We start from the raw sequence: 17,786 nt of genomic DNA on the forward strand, positions 1-17,786 counted from the left end.
CAAGGCTTCTGGGTTAGGAAGATACACTATGGCAGTGGTTCTCAAACTTTTAGCACTGGAACCCACTTTTTAGAATGAGAATTGGTCAGGACCCACCAAAGTGATGTCATGTCTGGAAGTGACATCATCAAGCAGGAAATTTTTTAACACTTCTAGGCTGCAATCCTACCTACACTTACCCAAGAGTAAGTCCCATTTATGATCATTGTTGAAAACAATGTCCCATTGCCAGGCAATTTAAAAACCGCCTTGCTGATCTTTGTGATGTAAGACAGAGTCATTAGTCAGACAATCCATTAATCAGTCTCTCTCAAGGTGCTTAGAAAGGCTTCACTCTGAGCCAGTGACCCCTTCCTTCACCCAGAGCACAGTGCTGGGAAAGAATGCAAAGTGCTTATCTTTCGTTCATGTGTTCAGGGGGAAGGGAGGGGTCGCTTGCCTTGGAGTAAAGCTGTGCCTGGAGAAAGGATGATTGATGGATTGTCAGTTGGCTGCCCTCTCTGGCATTAACGAAGCTATGATTTTTCCCCTTTAATTGAAAGGGTCCTTCTAATTGCGTTGAGATAAAACTGCTGGTGAAACATCCTTGGATAATTAGGTTACACCTGCACATTGAAAGTTCAAATCTGTAACATTGCCCCAAATGCAGTCACATACCATAGCATCCAGCCTTATAAATAATATTATATAATAATATAATTAATATAACTAATACTAATAATATAAGTGTTATACTGTGATTATTCTTAACTTGAACAAAAATTTTATACACACACACACACACACACACACACACAACATTTTTATTCAAGTTAAGAATAATCACAGTGACAACTGGAAGCGAAAGAAGCACACAAATAAAAATCACCGTATCACTGGTACTGCCCGCGAAGATCAGGCCCCAACCAGAGGCCTAGGATCATTGCAGGTATTGATGGACAATTGACGCAGTTCCAATTATAGCAGCTCTTTGCAGTTCAGTGAGTGTAATTGCTGGTGCATTCAGTTGTTGCAAATAGTTGTCAAAATTTGTGGAGATGGTTTCTAGTGCGCCTATGATTATTGGCAGCACTTTAGTGTGTTTCATCCACAATCGAGTGGTTTCTAGACACAGTTCATGGTACTTGTCTATTTTTCCATGTTCCTTTTCTACCACCCTGTGGTCACCAGGGATGGCAACATCGATGAATGTCACAAGTCGGGAATTGTGGTCAATTAACGCGATATCGGGCGTGTTGGCCTTAACGTGTTGATCCGTTTGGATTCTAAAGTCCCATAAGATCTGGATCTTCTCATTTTCCAGGACTTTCTCTGGCTGATGTTGCCAGGCTTTTTCGGATGTGTCGAAGCCAAATTTTTGGCATGGGGACCCACCTGAAATTGGCTCATGACCCACCTAGTGGGTCCGGACCCACAGTTTGAGAAACACTGCACTGTGGGTTACCCAATGGTCAGGATGACGCACTCTGCACATGTTCAGATGCATCCTGTTAATGCACACCTGCCTTAACGGGTTGCTTTCTCGGAAGCGGCGCTGCCTTGGCGGAACGTGGTCGCTAGATGGCGCCCGGGAGCGCTGCGCGGATCTTGTGCAGGCTGCCCGGCTGCTGCTGCGGCTTCGCCTTGGTGGCGGCGGCCGCTCACTGGGCTCTGGCTGGGCTCGAGCGGCGAGTGGCAGAGGCGATCCGGGCCGGGCAGCGGGGGCGCCAGGAGCGGGACCGTGGCTGCGACGGGGCTCAGGTGAGGGGGACGTGCCGGCGCCTTGGAAAGGTGGCAGCGATGGGCTGTGGCTGGGGGTGGGCTGCTCGTGGGCGGAGGAATGGGGCGCTTTCTGGGGTGGGATGCTGGAGAAGGGTCCCTAGAATGAGGGGCTGCGATTCTGGAGGGCAGGTTTGTGCCAGCATTGGGGGGGGTGGTGGAGAATGGGAACTGTGGGAGGCGTGCCAAGGTCTGATGTGGCGACGGGGGTCCTCACTGGACATGTCGAAGGACAAGGCTTGCTTGGGGGTGTGTGTGGAGCATCCTGGAGGGCTCGGGTCTGGGGGGCATTTGGAGAGGGAAGGGCTGGAGGGCAAGAAATGGGAGGTGTGCTTAGGCTGAAGGGAGGCAGGGGAAGATCTGGGGTGGTGGTGGGACGGGCTGCAGGTGTGGGTTGCCTGCTGCGCTTGTTGAAATATGCTGGGGGCAAGGGGTGGGGGGTTTGGAGTTGGGAGAGATGATGCGTTCTGGGACTGGAGTATTAAGGTATGGGGTGCACATGAGCATGATTGGAGCCTGGGAATATATCTAGTAAGGAAGCCTGGCAAGTTGTGGGGTTAGCATGCAGGGCCAGTGGGGCAAGGGAAGTCTCCCCCCCCCCCCAGTGACACATCTAGGAAGTAGGATGTGGGGCACTGGTTTCTAACTGTAGGCTTACCTTCTTATGGGGGTTCAGGAAAAGTGCTGAGAAGTAAGGGGGCAAGAATGACATTCTGCTAGCTGTGGGAGAGGAGGCAAGTGGTGGCAGGTGGTTTGGGGACAGAGGAAGGAGTATGGCAGGCTAGAGGAGGGGGTGAAGGGAGTAGGATGAATTGGTGTTCTGGTATGGAGTAACCTTCTGTGCTGTCATTTTGTGGAGGTAACTGCAAACAGGCTATCTGGGAAGAGTGGACTGTACTGGAGAGTGCTGGGATATTTGGGGGGGTGGGGAAGCACCCTTTAACACATGCAGCTGTCTATGCTGGGAGCCTGATGTGGTGAAGGGGGCAGCAATGACTAGAGTGACCAAATGTGGAGCATGTCCCTTTTTAAATGGCATTGTAAAATTGGGAAATGTCCGTAGTAACGTCCTGTGATGTTGTGCTCCTCTGGCATAAAAATCCTCAGTCTTTCTAAAAACTACATCTGGGCCCCATTTCAGCAAAAGGTATGTTGACAGAAGGGACGATGTGCTGAGAGGATTGTAGGAATTGGCTGTGAAATATGCATGTGAGCCACTTAACGCATGGTGTACATGGGTGTAAAGGCGGTGTCTGTTTTGTAGGGTGTTCTTTCATTGGGATGGTGTGGTGTCTTCTCATGAAAACACACCCAGTAAAGTAAATGCTTGTGATGTGTTGTGTGTAACTGTCATCCGTGATGGGGTGTGCATGCCTTTTCCCTTCACCAGTGTATAACCTTCTAAGGAAAGACCATTTGTGAATTGACTCCCAAGACTGTGACACTGTACTGTGCGCAAGATGGTACGAAACCTAGAGTAAGAAACTAGTGCCCAGTTGTTTTTGTGGTCATCTACGTTTACAATGAGATCAACAGAATTGAACCTTGTAGCTGTTGGATGAAAACAAGGCCTTTGGCTTTCTATGTATTTGTAGCCTTTGACCCCAGCCACTGGAGATGTCTGTTTATCAAAATGATCTGGGAATCGAGCCCTGACATTGTGTTCCTTTATAGCTGTTGGAGTTGGCCTATTAACCCAGGTGCTTTGGGGAGGGCGTGGGGGGGGGGAGGAAGGGGAAGAAATGAACTAGAGTTCCAGAGAAACTGCAGTCCTTTCACTGACACTAGATAGAGCTTGTGAGACAAAGAAGTCCTCCGAGATGGATGAAGAGTGCAGTTTTCTCATAGATCCTGAAAAATAGTGATAGTTAATGAAGAAACTACATTATGGCCAACTGCCTGAAGGTTGGTTTGTAGCTACACACATGTGGATTCCCTCCGTTGTATATAATCTGTATATATAATCTGTGTATATAATCTCTCTTGGACAATTGTCTTTAAATGAGAAATTGAACTTCATACTGAATTCATGAGTTCAGGTGCTCTGTTAAAGAAATCCTACATTTTTGCCAGGTTCATTGTAGGTTCTTTTCTCTCCTGTGGGATCTGTGTTGATATCTAATGCGGTGGATCCCTTCTTGATTTGTTTAGCTTCAAGAAAAACAGAAGCACTCCTTTGGTTGAATCTTTTTGTTGCCACTCCTACAGTGAGGCTCTTGTAGTATACTTTTCTTTTTATATATATTCAAGTTTGCTGACTCTTCCTTTTAGATATGTAATGGATTCTTGCATTGATGTGATTTATTTAGTGATTTTTGGCGGGCTGACTGTAGTGAGGAGAAATAGCCAGAAGCACTCACCATAATTGTTACCTGCCTACCTACTTGGGGCGATGGAAGTGAATTGCGGCATAAGTCACAGCATCTCATTTTGGAACAAGTCTGCCTTGGCAAGGGAGGTCTCTGCTGCAGGAGCTGGCATGAAAGCAGTCTTAAAGATCCTTGCATGAGTGCATGCTTTCGGCAGCTAGATGGGAATGAGCTGTTCCATGTGCTTGCTAGTGGAATTACGGTATCATAGGATGAAAAGGTATGGTTTTGTCTTTGTTCTTTTGGGATAAAGGGTACCAGTAGTTTCTAGCTAAATGAATCACTGTGCTATTTTGAAGAGAACAGGGATTTCTGATGGATAATTGCAAAGGACAGGAGACTGTGACTGACTTGGTTTTCTTGTTAGTTGCCTGCACATTTAGAAATGTAAGATGAGCCCTGCTGAATCAGACCAAAGGTTCATCTAGTTCAGTGTTTCTCAACCAGTGGTACTTGAGGTGGTGTCTGATGGTATTCATGGGACCCCCCCCCACCTGCCAGCGAGACCAGCAATACAATGCTACAAGCAGCAGTAGGTGGCTTGGTTTGGTGGGCAGAACTCCAGTGTGTGCTTTTTTTGTGCTCAGAAAAGCCCTCCTGTCTGCCCTGAGCCTCTTACTGGTGTTTGTTGTGTTGCTTCTGGCTTCCCAATACAGAAGTAACTGGCGATAATATCATCTTCAGTCACTTCCAGTGTTACTTCCGATAGACCATGGGAAGAGGTACAGCAGGGGGACAGACCTTGAGAAACACTGATCTAGTCCAGCAGTCTGCTTCCCACATTGGTTAACCTGGTGACTCAGGGAAGCCCCCTAGTAGGACAGCTAGGTACATCTCCCTCTCCTATTCTTGCTTCCAAGAACTGGCATCCAGAGGCATAGTGCCACTGAACCTGGAGGTAGCATATTGATAGACCTGTTGTGTCTAAGAAGGCACAAGAACATTATTACGTAGGCACGTACGGTAATAATGGCTGGAAAAGTGTTATGTAGCGGCTATAGATTTATGGTCTTGGTAAACCTTACAACAAGCTTATAAAATGGATGAGTGGTGATTATCCCTCTGTTTCAGAAGCAGGGACTGAGTGTAGCTTGTTGACCGCCTCCTGGTGACCAAGTGAATCTTGGAGGAATGGACTCCTAGTTGGGCCCTCAAAGTTATGTCACAACAGTGTCTTTCATTCATTTACATATATGCAAAAGAGTATTATTTGGCACCCATATTTAACAGAGCCATCTGATTCTCTTTGGAAGTGTTGTCTCCGGCATTCCATATTAATTATGTCCTTAATTTATTTGAGGGCCAGAGAGATACTGGGGCAAGAGTGCAACGAACTTTTTTCACCATCCAATTCGTGAAATGAAAAAAGTAAGAGTTGAGATTTGGAGATGGGATTCTCTTTGCTAGGAGGAATAGTATGGTTGGCTTTAGCGGTTGCTAGTCCATCCTGTGCTGTTGGTTTCTGAGGATCTATGTTCCAAAATCTATATTTGCAGCACCATCAGGCTGGAAGGGATCTTTTGATTTCTGAAGACCAACAACACCCAAAGGATTCCAATGCCTAACAGAGGTTTATCCAACCTGTTTTTAGAAACCTCTAATGAATGTCTCACATAACTTCTGGAGCTAGTTTGCTCAGTTGCCCATCAATTATTCTGTTTGTTTTTGACATCTAACCTAAATCCACCCTCCTTTAATTTAAGCCTATTAACTTTTCTGGTTACCCACAATGGTCATAGAGACCAGCTGGCTTGCAAATTGCTTACTGCATCTACAACTGTGTGAAAGCTGCAGAGGTATGGCTTCATCCCTCTTTCACTTTTTTCTCTCCCCCTTCTTCAGCCTAAAGGTGTTGAGCTCTTGTGACCTTCCCTTTGTTGCTCTTTCTTGCAAAAGCCTCTCTCTTAAACTCATGTGGCAATAAGTTCCACTGACATCAGTGGGTCTTTCCAGACGGTTAAGAATAGCACAATAATTGTTGCAAATGTGATATACGCACAGTGTTTCATCTAATGTGCTGGATCCAGGTATTGTCTTCCAAAGTAATGCTTCTGCTGTAGTTGCGTTGCGTTTTTCCAGCAGTTGTAACACCAGTACGGTAAAACGTAGTTATTCTCCTTCTGTTTTTACACTGGTGCCAAGTGGATGTGACTTACTAGTGATGAGCGTACTGTACTACCCACGCACAAAAGCTTTCATCTTTTAATTTTAAAAATGTCCTACGTGGCTATGTTCTTGTTAATTTGCTGCCAGGGTGCTAGAGTTCTTAGCCAGCCAGGCCAAAAACAGTTCTGAAAAGCAAAAATTCCTTTCATCCCCTGAAATTCACTGCCATCATTTCAAGAACCTTGACTTGATGTTCAAATGGAAGCTTGGCATCAGTATGTATATCTCAATAGTACATACAACATTACATTAGTAAAATTGCATTTATATTCTATCAAAATAGAGCAGTTCATAACAAAATGGAAGATATTTCAGAACATCTGTATTAACTATTCTGATAACAGTTCATCTCTAAGACATCACACCAAGAGGGACCTCCTTTCCAAACAATCAAGGTTTCTGTCATGTATTCTCTTGCCTCTGCTGCTTACAAAAGTTCACTCTGAATATATCCTGGGTTTTTCGAGGATCAAGTTCAGGTGATTCCTATCTATGTGAACATAAGAACATAAGAACAGCCCCACTGGATCAGGCCATAGGCCCATCTAGTCCAGCTTACTGTATCTCACAGCGGCCCACCAAATGCCCCAGGGAGCACACCAGATAACAAGAGACCTGCATCCTGGTGCCCTCCCTTGCATTGGTATTCTGACATAGCCCATTTCTAAAAGCAGGAGGTTGCACATACACATCATGGCTTGTAACCCGTAATGCATGTTTCCTCCAGAAACTTGTCCAATCCCCTTTTAAAGGCATCCAGGCCAGAGGCCGTCACCACATCCTGCGGCAAGGAGTTCCACAGACCAGCCACACGCTGAGTAAAGAAATATTTTCTTTTGTCTGCCCTAACCCTCCCAACACTCAATTTTAGTGGCTGTCCCCTGGTTCTGGTGTTATGTGAGAGTGTGAAGAGCATCTCTCTATCCACTCTGTCCATCCCCTGCATAATGTTGTATGTCTCAATCATGTCCCCCCTCAGGCGTCTCTTTTCTAGGCTGAAGAGGCGCAAAGGCCGTAGCCTTTCCTCATAAGGAAGGTGCTCCAGCCCGGTAAACATCTTAGTCGCTCTCTTTTGCACCTTTTCCATTTCCACTATGTCCTTTTTGAGATGTGGCAACCAGAACTGGACACAATACTCCAGGTGTGGCCTTACCATCAATTTGTACAACAGCATTATAATATTAGCCATTTTGTTCTCAATACCTTTTCTAATGATCCCAAGCATAGAATTGGCCTTCTTCACTGCCGCCGCACGTTGGGTCGACCCTTTCATCGACCTGTCCACCACCACCCCAAGATCTCTCTCCTGATCTGTCACAGACAGCTCAGAACCCATTAGCCTATATGTGAAGTTCTGATTTTTTTTCTCCAATGTGCATGACTTTACACTTACTTACATTGAAACGCATCTGCCATTTTGCGGCCCATTCTGCCAGTTTGGAGTGGAAAGGAACCGAGTATGTTTGTGTTTAATATCTGTAGTTCTGAGCTATTGGAACTGGACTTTGACCATAAGGATGTACGACTGGCTTTGAACAACGCTATCTTTGAAACTTTATGCAGAAGTTTAGTTTAGGGGAGGGGAAAGAAACGATAGCAGGGGTGAGTGAACTGTCTTGAATGGAGACAGGGCTTGTTCAAGCTGATGGTACTGCTAACTATGCAATCATGTTATAACTTGCTTGTAAAAGAATCCTTGCTGCCTCCCATGAAATGTCACCATGAACGTCAAGGTAATTTGCTGCTTTCACATTCTGTTTTAAGTGCTGCAGTCTCAAACCTACTATGGTTCAAAGACTGTACTATAGAGCTTGTCTCAATGCTTTGCAGTATTTAAAACAGAAGTCTTCCACTGGGTGGGGGGAGCTGCCTTCATGCTGCGGCCCATTGACCCAACTTCTGCACGGAGTGTGCTCTGTGTTGCTACCATGAGGCAATGACAGGGTAGTGGGTCTTTTTTTTTTTTTTTTTCCAACTGTGAAGATAGCCTTTCAGATTTGGAGAACATAAAGCATCTGCCTACCATGTTCCTGGAATGTGTTGGTGACATGAATGCTGACTGGACTGAAGTGGAAAAGAATGTTCTGAGCCGGAAGGGATGGACAGTGATTGCCTTAGAAGGAGCAAGGGCTGTTAGCCAATGAAACAATTTCTACTTGATTGATCATCAATTAATTAGCATATTACAGAAACATCAATATTGGTGCCTTTTTGAGATATTATTATTATTATTATTATTATTATTATTATTATTATTACCATTAACTTTATTTTTACCCCACCTTTCTCCCCGAAGGGACTCAAGGTGGCTTACAAACAAAGTTAAAACAAATTAAAAAACATAATTTAAAAACAGATAAAAACAGAACATATCATAAAAACATACTGCAATACTGAGGGAAGTGTTGTGACTTGCTATTTAATAATATTAAAAAGCTGATACTTGAGGTTAGGCAGTCATTTCTGCATGGCTTGTTTTTCATTCCTTGTCTTATTTCTCCAGAACCAAAATAGCCACTGCAAATGTGTTCACTTGATTCTCATTTCCTGTGATTAAAATTTGCCCTTTGATTACGGTGGACCTCCCACCAGTTGATCTACTGATTAAGTTGATTTAAAGCGTATAGCTCTACTTAGAATATATCCACACAGTGCTTTGGAAGGGAGGAAGATGTATGCTGAGTACAGTCCACAGAAAATGTATTTGATTTGCAAGCAGTTTCATTTAGTTTCTTTCACTTCTGGCTTGGAAAAGCACGCAGTGCTGACCAAAAGCATGGCAAAGCACCATTGGCTTGCCTACATGGAACACGCTACATTAGGGCAGGCTATTCCTAGCTCTGCTAGTCAAGGAACAAAACCATGGCTACGTGTCATGTAAGCAGAAGCCCAGGTGACCAACAGTGCTGTGTCATTAGGCACCTGAATGCTACAAAAGTGTACGCAGGTGTCCCTGGGTGTTATATGCCTTTGGTTACCACCTCCCAAAATATCAAGTATTTGGGGCTAATCTGGTGAAATGATTTGCTCTTCTTGGCCTCTCTCATCCTGGACAATGAACTAACAGAGTCCTTCTGCTGGACTCATGGTAGTATCAAGACATTGTACAACAGCTGAGTTGGGTCCAGTTATACGTCAAGGATTGTTTTTGTTAAAATAGCCTTCCTCTCCTTTGGCAGGTGGCCCAAGATTAATACTTCATGGCTTGTATGGAATTTTTCAAGCACGGAACGGCACTGTGGAGTGAAAAATTAGTAGATTTGAAGTATTGCAACTCTGTGGAGGACTTCTACCACTAGTTGGAAAGAAAGGGTTTTTTTATTGCATTATGTTTCTATGTCAGAACATGCCATGTATCCAACCACATAGGAATGGAGTCTGAATCAATGGTAATTTCCGTAACAAAGCATTGGTCTTATATGGAGTCTGACACATGTCCACTGACATATTACCCAAGATGCTGATCTTCCTCTTTCATATATGTGCACTATTTGCTATGACTCGCTCCAGTAGAAAAGTAGCTCTCAGTTGCTTATCTACACTTTACTGTTATGCTTTTGTGTGGGGCTCATGGGTCCAAAATGCTGTTTAGACTATCTCTGTGCAATATTTTAGAAATAGAAAGACTAAAAATGAAGAGCTGTTCTTCTAGCTAGACCATGAGCTTTACTGAGATCACAAGTTAGGTTGTATAAATTACTATTTTTTGCACATAACTCAATGTAAAAATTTTCAGAAATTCAGCTAAAAAGCTTAGTTTGCCTTGTGTAAAAAACAAGGTGCTGGACAAACAAAATTAATGGACTGGACTGCACTTTTTCCTGCCTTCTTACACCCTCCATATAACTGGTTCCCAACCTGTGGTCTGTGGATCACAGGTGGTCTATGAGACCCTCAGAAGTGGTCTGTGAGACTCTTAGAATAAACAAGATCACCTTTTATCACTTCCAGCATCTCACTGAGTAAGCATTCCCCCATGGACCATCAGAGAGGGTTGAAATGTTGGCTGCAGGTAGTCCATTCTCCACCATCTCTGGTGGTCCATGGGGTAGTGCTCACTCAGGAGATGCTCTGCTATGGACCACCAAGAGGGCAGAGAACGAATCACCTGCAGCCTCAGCCAACAACAAAATCTTCTCTATAAATAATAAAACTTCTCTAATTATTACACATTTAATTGTATTTTTGTGTGTGCAGGGGGTAGGGGGTTGCATGTGGTCCACAACGATTTTTGCCTCAGTGGTCTGCAGACATCTAAAGGTTGGGAACCACTGCTCTATAGACTTGTTTCCTAATACTCAAAAGAAGAAACTTTCAATGAGGGAATTACATGAGATGACATATATTTGTCAAAAGTGTAGCCTCTGTTCCGTAAGACTCTTTGCAACCTGTGTGCTGTGGAATTGGAGACTGCTGATCATGAAATAGGAGAACTAAAAGAGAATTATTCCGCTGGGGTCATTCCGTATGTGAGATCTTGATCAGGCTATTGCACTTTCCCATATGACTTAGGGCGCAATCCTAACCCCTTATATCAGTACTCTCCAGCACTGGCATAGCGGTGCCAATGGGACATGTGCTGCATCCTGCAGTTGGGTGTCACTCCCAGAGGCCTCCTCAAAGTAAGGGAATGTTTGTTCTCTTACCTCAGAGCTGCATTGCCCTTATGTCAGTGCTGGAAAGCACTGACATAAGGGGTTAGGTTTGCGCCCTTACTGCATTTCAATGCATTTAGGTGTTTGGAGCCTTGAGTCCCTTAGTACATTAGTGTTGCTCCCATTGCAGCCTCCTCTGGGTTAGAGAGGTTTTATGTATAATGTCCCCTCCTTTTCACAGCTTCCTTCTGGCAGTTTTTTTTAAAAAACTGGGTAGGTGATCTGCTAGCCCTGAACCAGCTAGTGGTACATATTACTGGTCCTCTGAACCATAATGTTGCCTTGTTAAGGTTTCCAGTAGCTGGCAGCTAACATTCTGAAACCAAGGGGAACATTAAATCTATGCAGGTCCAGCCTATTTATACACAGATTTTCTATACACAGATTTGACTCAACAAGAATGGCCCCTGTAAATGAGAAGGAATGTGCTGATCCCTGGAGAAGGGGGAAAATGCACCCCTTTAAAATCAGTTTAAAAAACTGAACAGTCCTTTAACAATAGCCTCCTTAATATGAGAGAGAGAGAGAGAGAGAGGCTGGCTGACAATCCATCAATCCTTCTCTCTCCAGCGGACCCCTCCCTCCCCCTGAGCAGTGAAAGAAAGGTGATCAGTTTGCATTGGTTAAGGGAGGGGCTGAGTGAAGCTTTCTAAGCTCTTGGAGGAGGACTGGTTGATGGATTGTCTTCTTAATGACTCTTATCTTAGAGTCAAATGTTAGCAAGGCTGTTTTTAAATCACCTTAAATTGATTTGCTATAGTGTGTTTTTTGCCATCCGCGTGAGTGCTTGGAACGGAACCCATGCAAATAATTAGTCTCAACCTGTATATCTTTCTGGCTGAGTTCCAAAGCTTAAGGGTGCTTGACAATTGAAATTGTGGGTCCGAGTGAAGTCTACTGTCCAGTTAAAAGATTAATTTTGTGTCTGTGTCCTTTGTATTTCTAATGTGCTGAACAAAGCCCCTATTTTCCTTTGCTCACTGAAATTATAGCTTTTCACACAATCATGTTTGACATGCAGTGACTGCAATTGACTTGGTTTCTTGGCTGTGGGAATCAAGCTGTTGCCTGAACATCATAAACATTGGTGACCATATTCTTCCTGGTTCATAAATTTGTTAATCGGCTAAACTCTCTCTTCAGTGAAGGTTGGTGCCCAGTCTGAGTGTAACTGGTTTTGCTGCGATGCATTCTACTGCTGTCTTAAATGAGGGGTGCCAGCCTCTAGCTGTGGAGGCTGACTAAGATGCTGTATTATTCATGCATATGAGGTCTGATGCTTGTAACCGAAAATAGACTGTACTCTAATTTGAGGCTGGCTCAAATTAAGCCCTGAAACGCTCCCTGAAGAAAAGTATCTGCAAGGAAAACACAAACAGTCAAAAGTTAGGCCATAACATATATAACCAAAGCACGCTGGTTGGAGAATGTATGTACTGTATTCTTTCTGGCTCAAAGCATTTGATCAAACACACACGGGCTGATTCAGTCTGAATGTGCATGTAAGTGTGGAGTTTGCACAGGACTCAGTGAGACACTGTTCTTTCTGTTGCCCATCTCTGCCTCTGTATGCACAGACTAAGGGGAATGGGAGGCCTGGTTGAGTGGGGAAATGGGACACATGCATGGAACTCCCATTTCTTTCAGCAGTGGCTCCTCATTCTGCCTGTGTACACACCTCTTGGTAGGTAGCAGGGGATGGATGAAAGGGGCTGGGAGTTGTCATTGTGCAGGCGCTGGGCCGTATTAACTCATCTTAAAAAGAGATTAAATGAATAGTATGTATTTAGCACCTGTAGTGGTATAGCCGAGGGGGTGCAGGGGTAGCAGCTGCACCGGCATCAAGGTTTAGGGGGGCAACAAGCTGAACTTGACACTAGTGACCAAAATCATGTGAAAATCTTGGTATGTATGAATAATACCATCATGTTATATATCATTGGAAAGGTAATTTAATGCTGAATGCAATGATGCAAACTGCAATGGAATATCTGCATTCTATCAAAGGTTATGGCCAATTAACTAGAAAATGAAAACACAACTGCCTTATGGAACAAAAAGTGGATTTCTTAACTCAAAACTGACCTATGAGACTGATTGTTCTGAGAGCCAAGACACGTTATCATGATATAGCATTAAATTAATAAGGTGATAATATGAGTCAGCTCACATTTCCATGTATCATATATAGTTACCCCTGCTAACTGGGTAAAAAGGCACTTTTTCAAGTGGTGCCCCTCTTATATTTAGCAGGTGGAGAATAACCATCCCTCTTCACCCCAGCACAGTGTCTCAAACCAATCAGGGGCACACTTTTTATTTATGTACTTAATTAAATTTGATTTTGTCAGGCGGGGGGGGGGGGCTACAAATCTTCTTTGACACCAGGTAGCAGATAGATGCCTGAGTTATGCCACTGACTGGGGGGGCAACTGAGCAAGTGCGTGGCAAGCTACTGGGGGGAGGAGGCAGATTTTCCCCCAATTTTCACTTTTAAAAAAAGCTCAGGCATGACGTCACTTCCGGTTGTGACATCACTTCTGGGGCAACACTTTGAGCTTGGCACCGGGCTACATGATCATTAGCTATGCCACTGAGCACCTGGGAGCCAATTGTCTTGAAAGTCATCAAAAGTTCTCTGTAACTCACTGTTCTGAGTTTTTAGTAGCTCAAGTCAGGTGAATTCAACAGGTGAGGCATTTCTCATCCTGGGGAATGCTTCACCTGTTCTACTTTGCATGCAGCTATTGAAAGCATAGGCCCTCTGTCATGGAGGGGGGAGGAAAATGGCAACCTTATTTGCACATACTGTTGTTAAGAGGCACATGAGTAAGCCTGGTGCTTTTATGTAATTATGTAAAGATGCTTACTGACTGTTTCTGATTGTTTAGTGCACAAAGCAGGAAGTAGAATGGAAACCTAGTATTTAACATGAAGGGAAATTAAGGAGTTGGAAAAACAAGCTTAATAGTCATTGAAGAGAGTCGCATCTCACTGTGCAGAGTTCAGCAATGGGTGGCAAAAAGCCCAAATTCATTTCCTGCAAGAATCTCGCACACTGGAGACTTTGTCCCTGGACATGATGGGAACACCATCTGTCAGCTCCACCCTGACTTGTAATTTATTGCCTCTTTAACCTCCTGTGCTTCATTGTCCTTAATACCAGCAAGAGGGTATCCTGGGTAAGACTTATGCAACTTTCTGATGGGCCCAACACAGTGTTTGGAACTTCTGCCATTGGATAACGAGGATCCTGTCTTGGTTTAGAGTACTGGACTAGATTATCACCTCTGAATTTCCAGTTCTAGAAGGGTGCAACCTTCCAGTATGGAGGTTTTCTCGTATGTAAGCAGCGTCTCTTGATTCTTACAGCTGACTAGTGGAAGATGATGTACACTCAGTGTGGAGAACAAAGGAAAGTATGGGGACTGATATGGTCTTGAGCATCCAATGATGGATACCTTTGTTATTCTTAGCCCTTTTCCTACTGCAGTGAAATGTGTGTAACTGAAACAACTGCATATTCTTTACCTTCATCCATCCCTCTATCTCCCTTGTGTCAATATCTAGACTGTAAGCCCCTAGGAGGCAGGGACTTGTCTCTTTTTGCTTTGTGTAACTGTAGACATTTACTTCAATGTGTAGGTTCGCTTTCCAACAAAGGCAACTTTGAATTGAAGGGAGGTCTCTTTGAAGGTATTCCCACTTGGCTAAAGTGTGCCTCAGATTGGCAGAACTTTATAGTGCATTGGGAACAGCTTTGTATCATCTAATCATGTGACAGTTTTAAGAGAGAAGTCTAGGGGTGTAGTAGGCAACTTCATTTTTTTTTAAGTGTCCACCAACGGAGTTCACTCTTGCTAAAGGGCCACCAAATATATAGGGCATGAAATCTTCCAGTAAAATTTATGACTTCTATTCCACTCTTTCTCCAAGGAGCTCAAAATGGCTTATCATGGTCACTTTGGCTTTACTCTCACAATAATCTTATGAGGTAGCACTTCCCAAAGTTGCTGGGCTCACGACACCCTTCACACTGCCCAAACCTGGAAGTAAATCATGATGATGTGAAACGTATCATGAGCTGACATCACCAGCCATTGCTTCCTGGTTCAGAGGCTGAATGGAGCCTAAAAATAGTAGTAAGGAGGCCAGGACTTGTGGGGGTGCTTTTCAAGTGTGCAATTTTAATGCGCAGCAGCTCTGCCCACCATGCTGAGCCTCTTTACTGCTATTTTAGGCTTGCACTGTGGGTTCACTACCTCATAACAGGCCTCCCACAGCACCCTGGGGAGTGTTGCAACACACACATTGGGAACCAATGCTATAAGATATGTTATGCTAAGAGATCCAAAGTTACACAGTGAGTCATATGGTTAAATGGGGGATTTGAACCTATGTATTCCAGATCCAAGGGCAATATTCTAACCACTACTCTAGTTCTCTAGGCAATAAGAAGCCAACCACTAGCATGACTGGATGCCAGGGGTCAATGCATTCAGTTGTCCAGTGACCTGTAGGGGTAGCCTCCACTATACATCCCAATCCACTATACATTCCCAACATTAAAAGAAAATGTTCTTTTAAACACATTTTAAAAGAAGCTGTTGGAAACAAAGGGAGATAGCAGGTGCCAGACTTCTGTTTACTTTGGGGAGCAGCAGCACTCATGGGTTGGGAAGAAGGGAAAGAGTACAAATGCAGGCATCTCACCTGGCACCCCCATAATTCCTGAATAGAAGGTACAAAAGGGATACAACCCTTGAGATCAACCAGCAAGTCTAGGCGTTCTTGTATTATATTCTGTTACAGTGACTGGCTACCAAGTCTAGCCTACCAAGGATTTCTGCTCAAGGCCAACTTTGATCTTGCAAAAATTAGTAAGTAATCTCTGTGCAACTTGTCACATCTACTGTAGTTGCACTAATACAGTATAGTATTTGATCTTTCTGATGGGATTCACCTTTCTCTTGAGCAGTGATATTTAATGCTCTTCTCTGAGCCTCTAGATCAGCCATTTTCAACCACTGTGCTGTGGCACACTGGTGTGCCACAGATAGTCTGCAGGTGTGCCATGAGAATTTGGGGACGGGTCATTTATTTGTCGGTCCACTGGGGGATTCAAGCCCCTGCTGTCAGTCGTTGTGCCTTTTCAGTTGTCAAACAATGGTGTGCCTTGACAATTTTAGTGCCTTGCAAGTGTGCTGTGAGAAGAAAAAGGTTGAAAATTGCTGCTCTAGATCAGGGTGGGCAAACATTTTGGCAGGAGGGCCACATCATCTCTCTGACACTGGGTCGAGGGCTGAGAAAAAAAAGAATTACATTTCAAATTTGAATATATTTACATAAATTTACATAAATGAATACATTAGATCAGATCAGATACTTTATTAACGGTCATCCGACCAGCTAGTCACAAATCAACACAACAAAATACACAAAATTAAAACCAACATCCCTTTACACATATATAAAATCATAAAATCATCAGTTTATACTCTCGATTAATGAATACATTAGAGTTGGAACTTATATGAATGAATGAATTTTACTGAGCTTATTTATAATATATGTGAGAACTGTAATACAGGCTTGTAGAACCACAAGAGAACTGTGAACTGTTTGCCACACACCTCTTGCACAGTGAAAAAATATAGACCAAACCAGAAACACATTGAGACATAAGTTGTTCAGAGGTAAGGGGGGGGGGAGTTAAAATAATGCCCAGGGAAAAGTAGAAAACATATGGAGACTATAAAATGCCTTGCTCTAACTAAGCCTTCAGCTCGCGTCTGGCAGTCACGACCAGCAATCACGGGCCAGCATGGGCTCCACCAGTTTCCAATGGACCAGAAGCTCATTGCAGACGGGGGGGGGGGTCCCTGTGGGCTGGATTGAGGGGCCCCAAGTGCCACAAATGCCCCCCCCCGTGCTGGGGTTTGCCCACGCCTGCTCTAGATTGACACTGCTGACATTCTTCATGGTTGCTTATTTTTGTCTTCTCATTGTGTTTTTGTCTACTCTCCTTCCTCCAGTGGTATTCACAAGGTTAAAAAGAACAACGCTGTTTATAAGCTACCTCTAGTAGCTTACAAGGCAGGCTTACAAGGCAGCTTACAAGGCAGGCTGAAAATGATGTGTGCATAGGTATTTGTTCAAATCTGGCGATGTCTATTTTGCTAACTAGCAATTCTCTTGAGTATGTTTTTCTAAAAATTTCTCCTGCATTGGTCTTAGTAAATGGCTTGGCCTTGTGGGCACACCATTTCACTACTGAGATGACTTCAGCAGAAGACTCCTCTTTATCAGCCTCCAAAGGGTTTTTCCTTTTTGTGAATTTTAGATTTTGTGTTCCCAGGCAGGTGACCAGCATTAGGGAACAACTGGAAGACTTAATAGTCTTCTTGAAGGATGGTTGCAACAGGGTTGGGACAATGACCCCTAATTACTCATACAGCTGTATTTCTGTAGAAGGGATTTCATCTAGAAGGGTGCTACTTGATCAAGAAAAGTCAGTCTAGAAGGGATCCAGGGAGAACTTGCCTGCACTGTACTTCCCTTGCATGAATGCTTAGGGAGACCCACCTACCAGTTTGAGAGCCATGGTGCTCAGTGTAACCCATCCTTAACAGATGCTTTGGTGATCTTTGTTCTTGCATTTTGAGGTTTTGTCTGGCTAAATGTGACCTTCTGCATTTTGAAACCATGGCTGTTTTCACTTCCTCTAGCTACCTTGATAAAACTGTTTAACCCCTCATTTACAAGAATGTTTTGGAACATTAGGCATGATGAGAAATGTATTTCTGACAGCACCTGATAAACCAGGACCCAGACTATG

At 43.9% G+C, this 17,786-nt stretch overlaps 1 protein-coding gene across 1 annotated transcript in view; it reads left to right on the forward strand.

The window, feature by feature from the left end:
- Nucleotides 1–1,677: 1,677 nt before the first annotated feature.
- SEMA4G (semaphorin 4G) overlaps nt 1,678–17,786 on the forward strand; it is a 112,578-nt gene continuing 96,469 nt past the window's right edge. The window contains exon 1 of the mRNA XM_066620935.1: nt 1,678–1,740. The gene's annotated coding sequence lies outside the window, so the exon portion shown is untranslated. The remainder of the gene's footprint in view (nt 1,741–17,786) is intronic.

The sequence above is a fragment of the Tiliqua scincoides genome, chromosome 3, assembly GCF_035046505.1.
Source record: "Tiliqua scincoides isolate rTilSci1 chromosome 3, rTilSci1.hap2, whole genome shotgun sequence".
Classification (NCBI taxonomy): Eukaryota; Metazoa; Chordata; class Lepidosauria; order Squamata; family Scincidae; genus Tiliqua; species Tiliqua scincoides.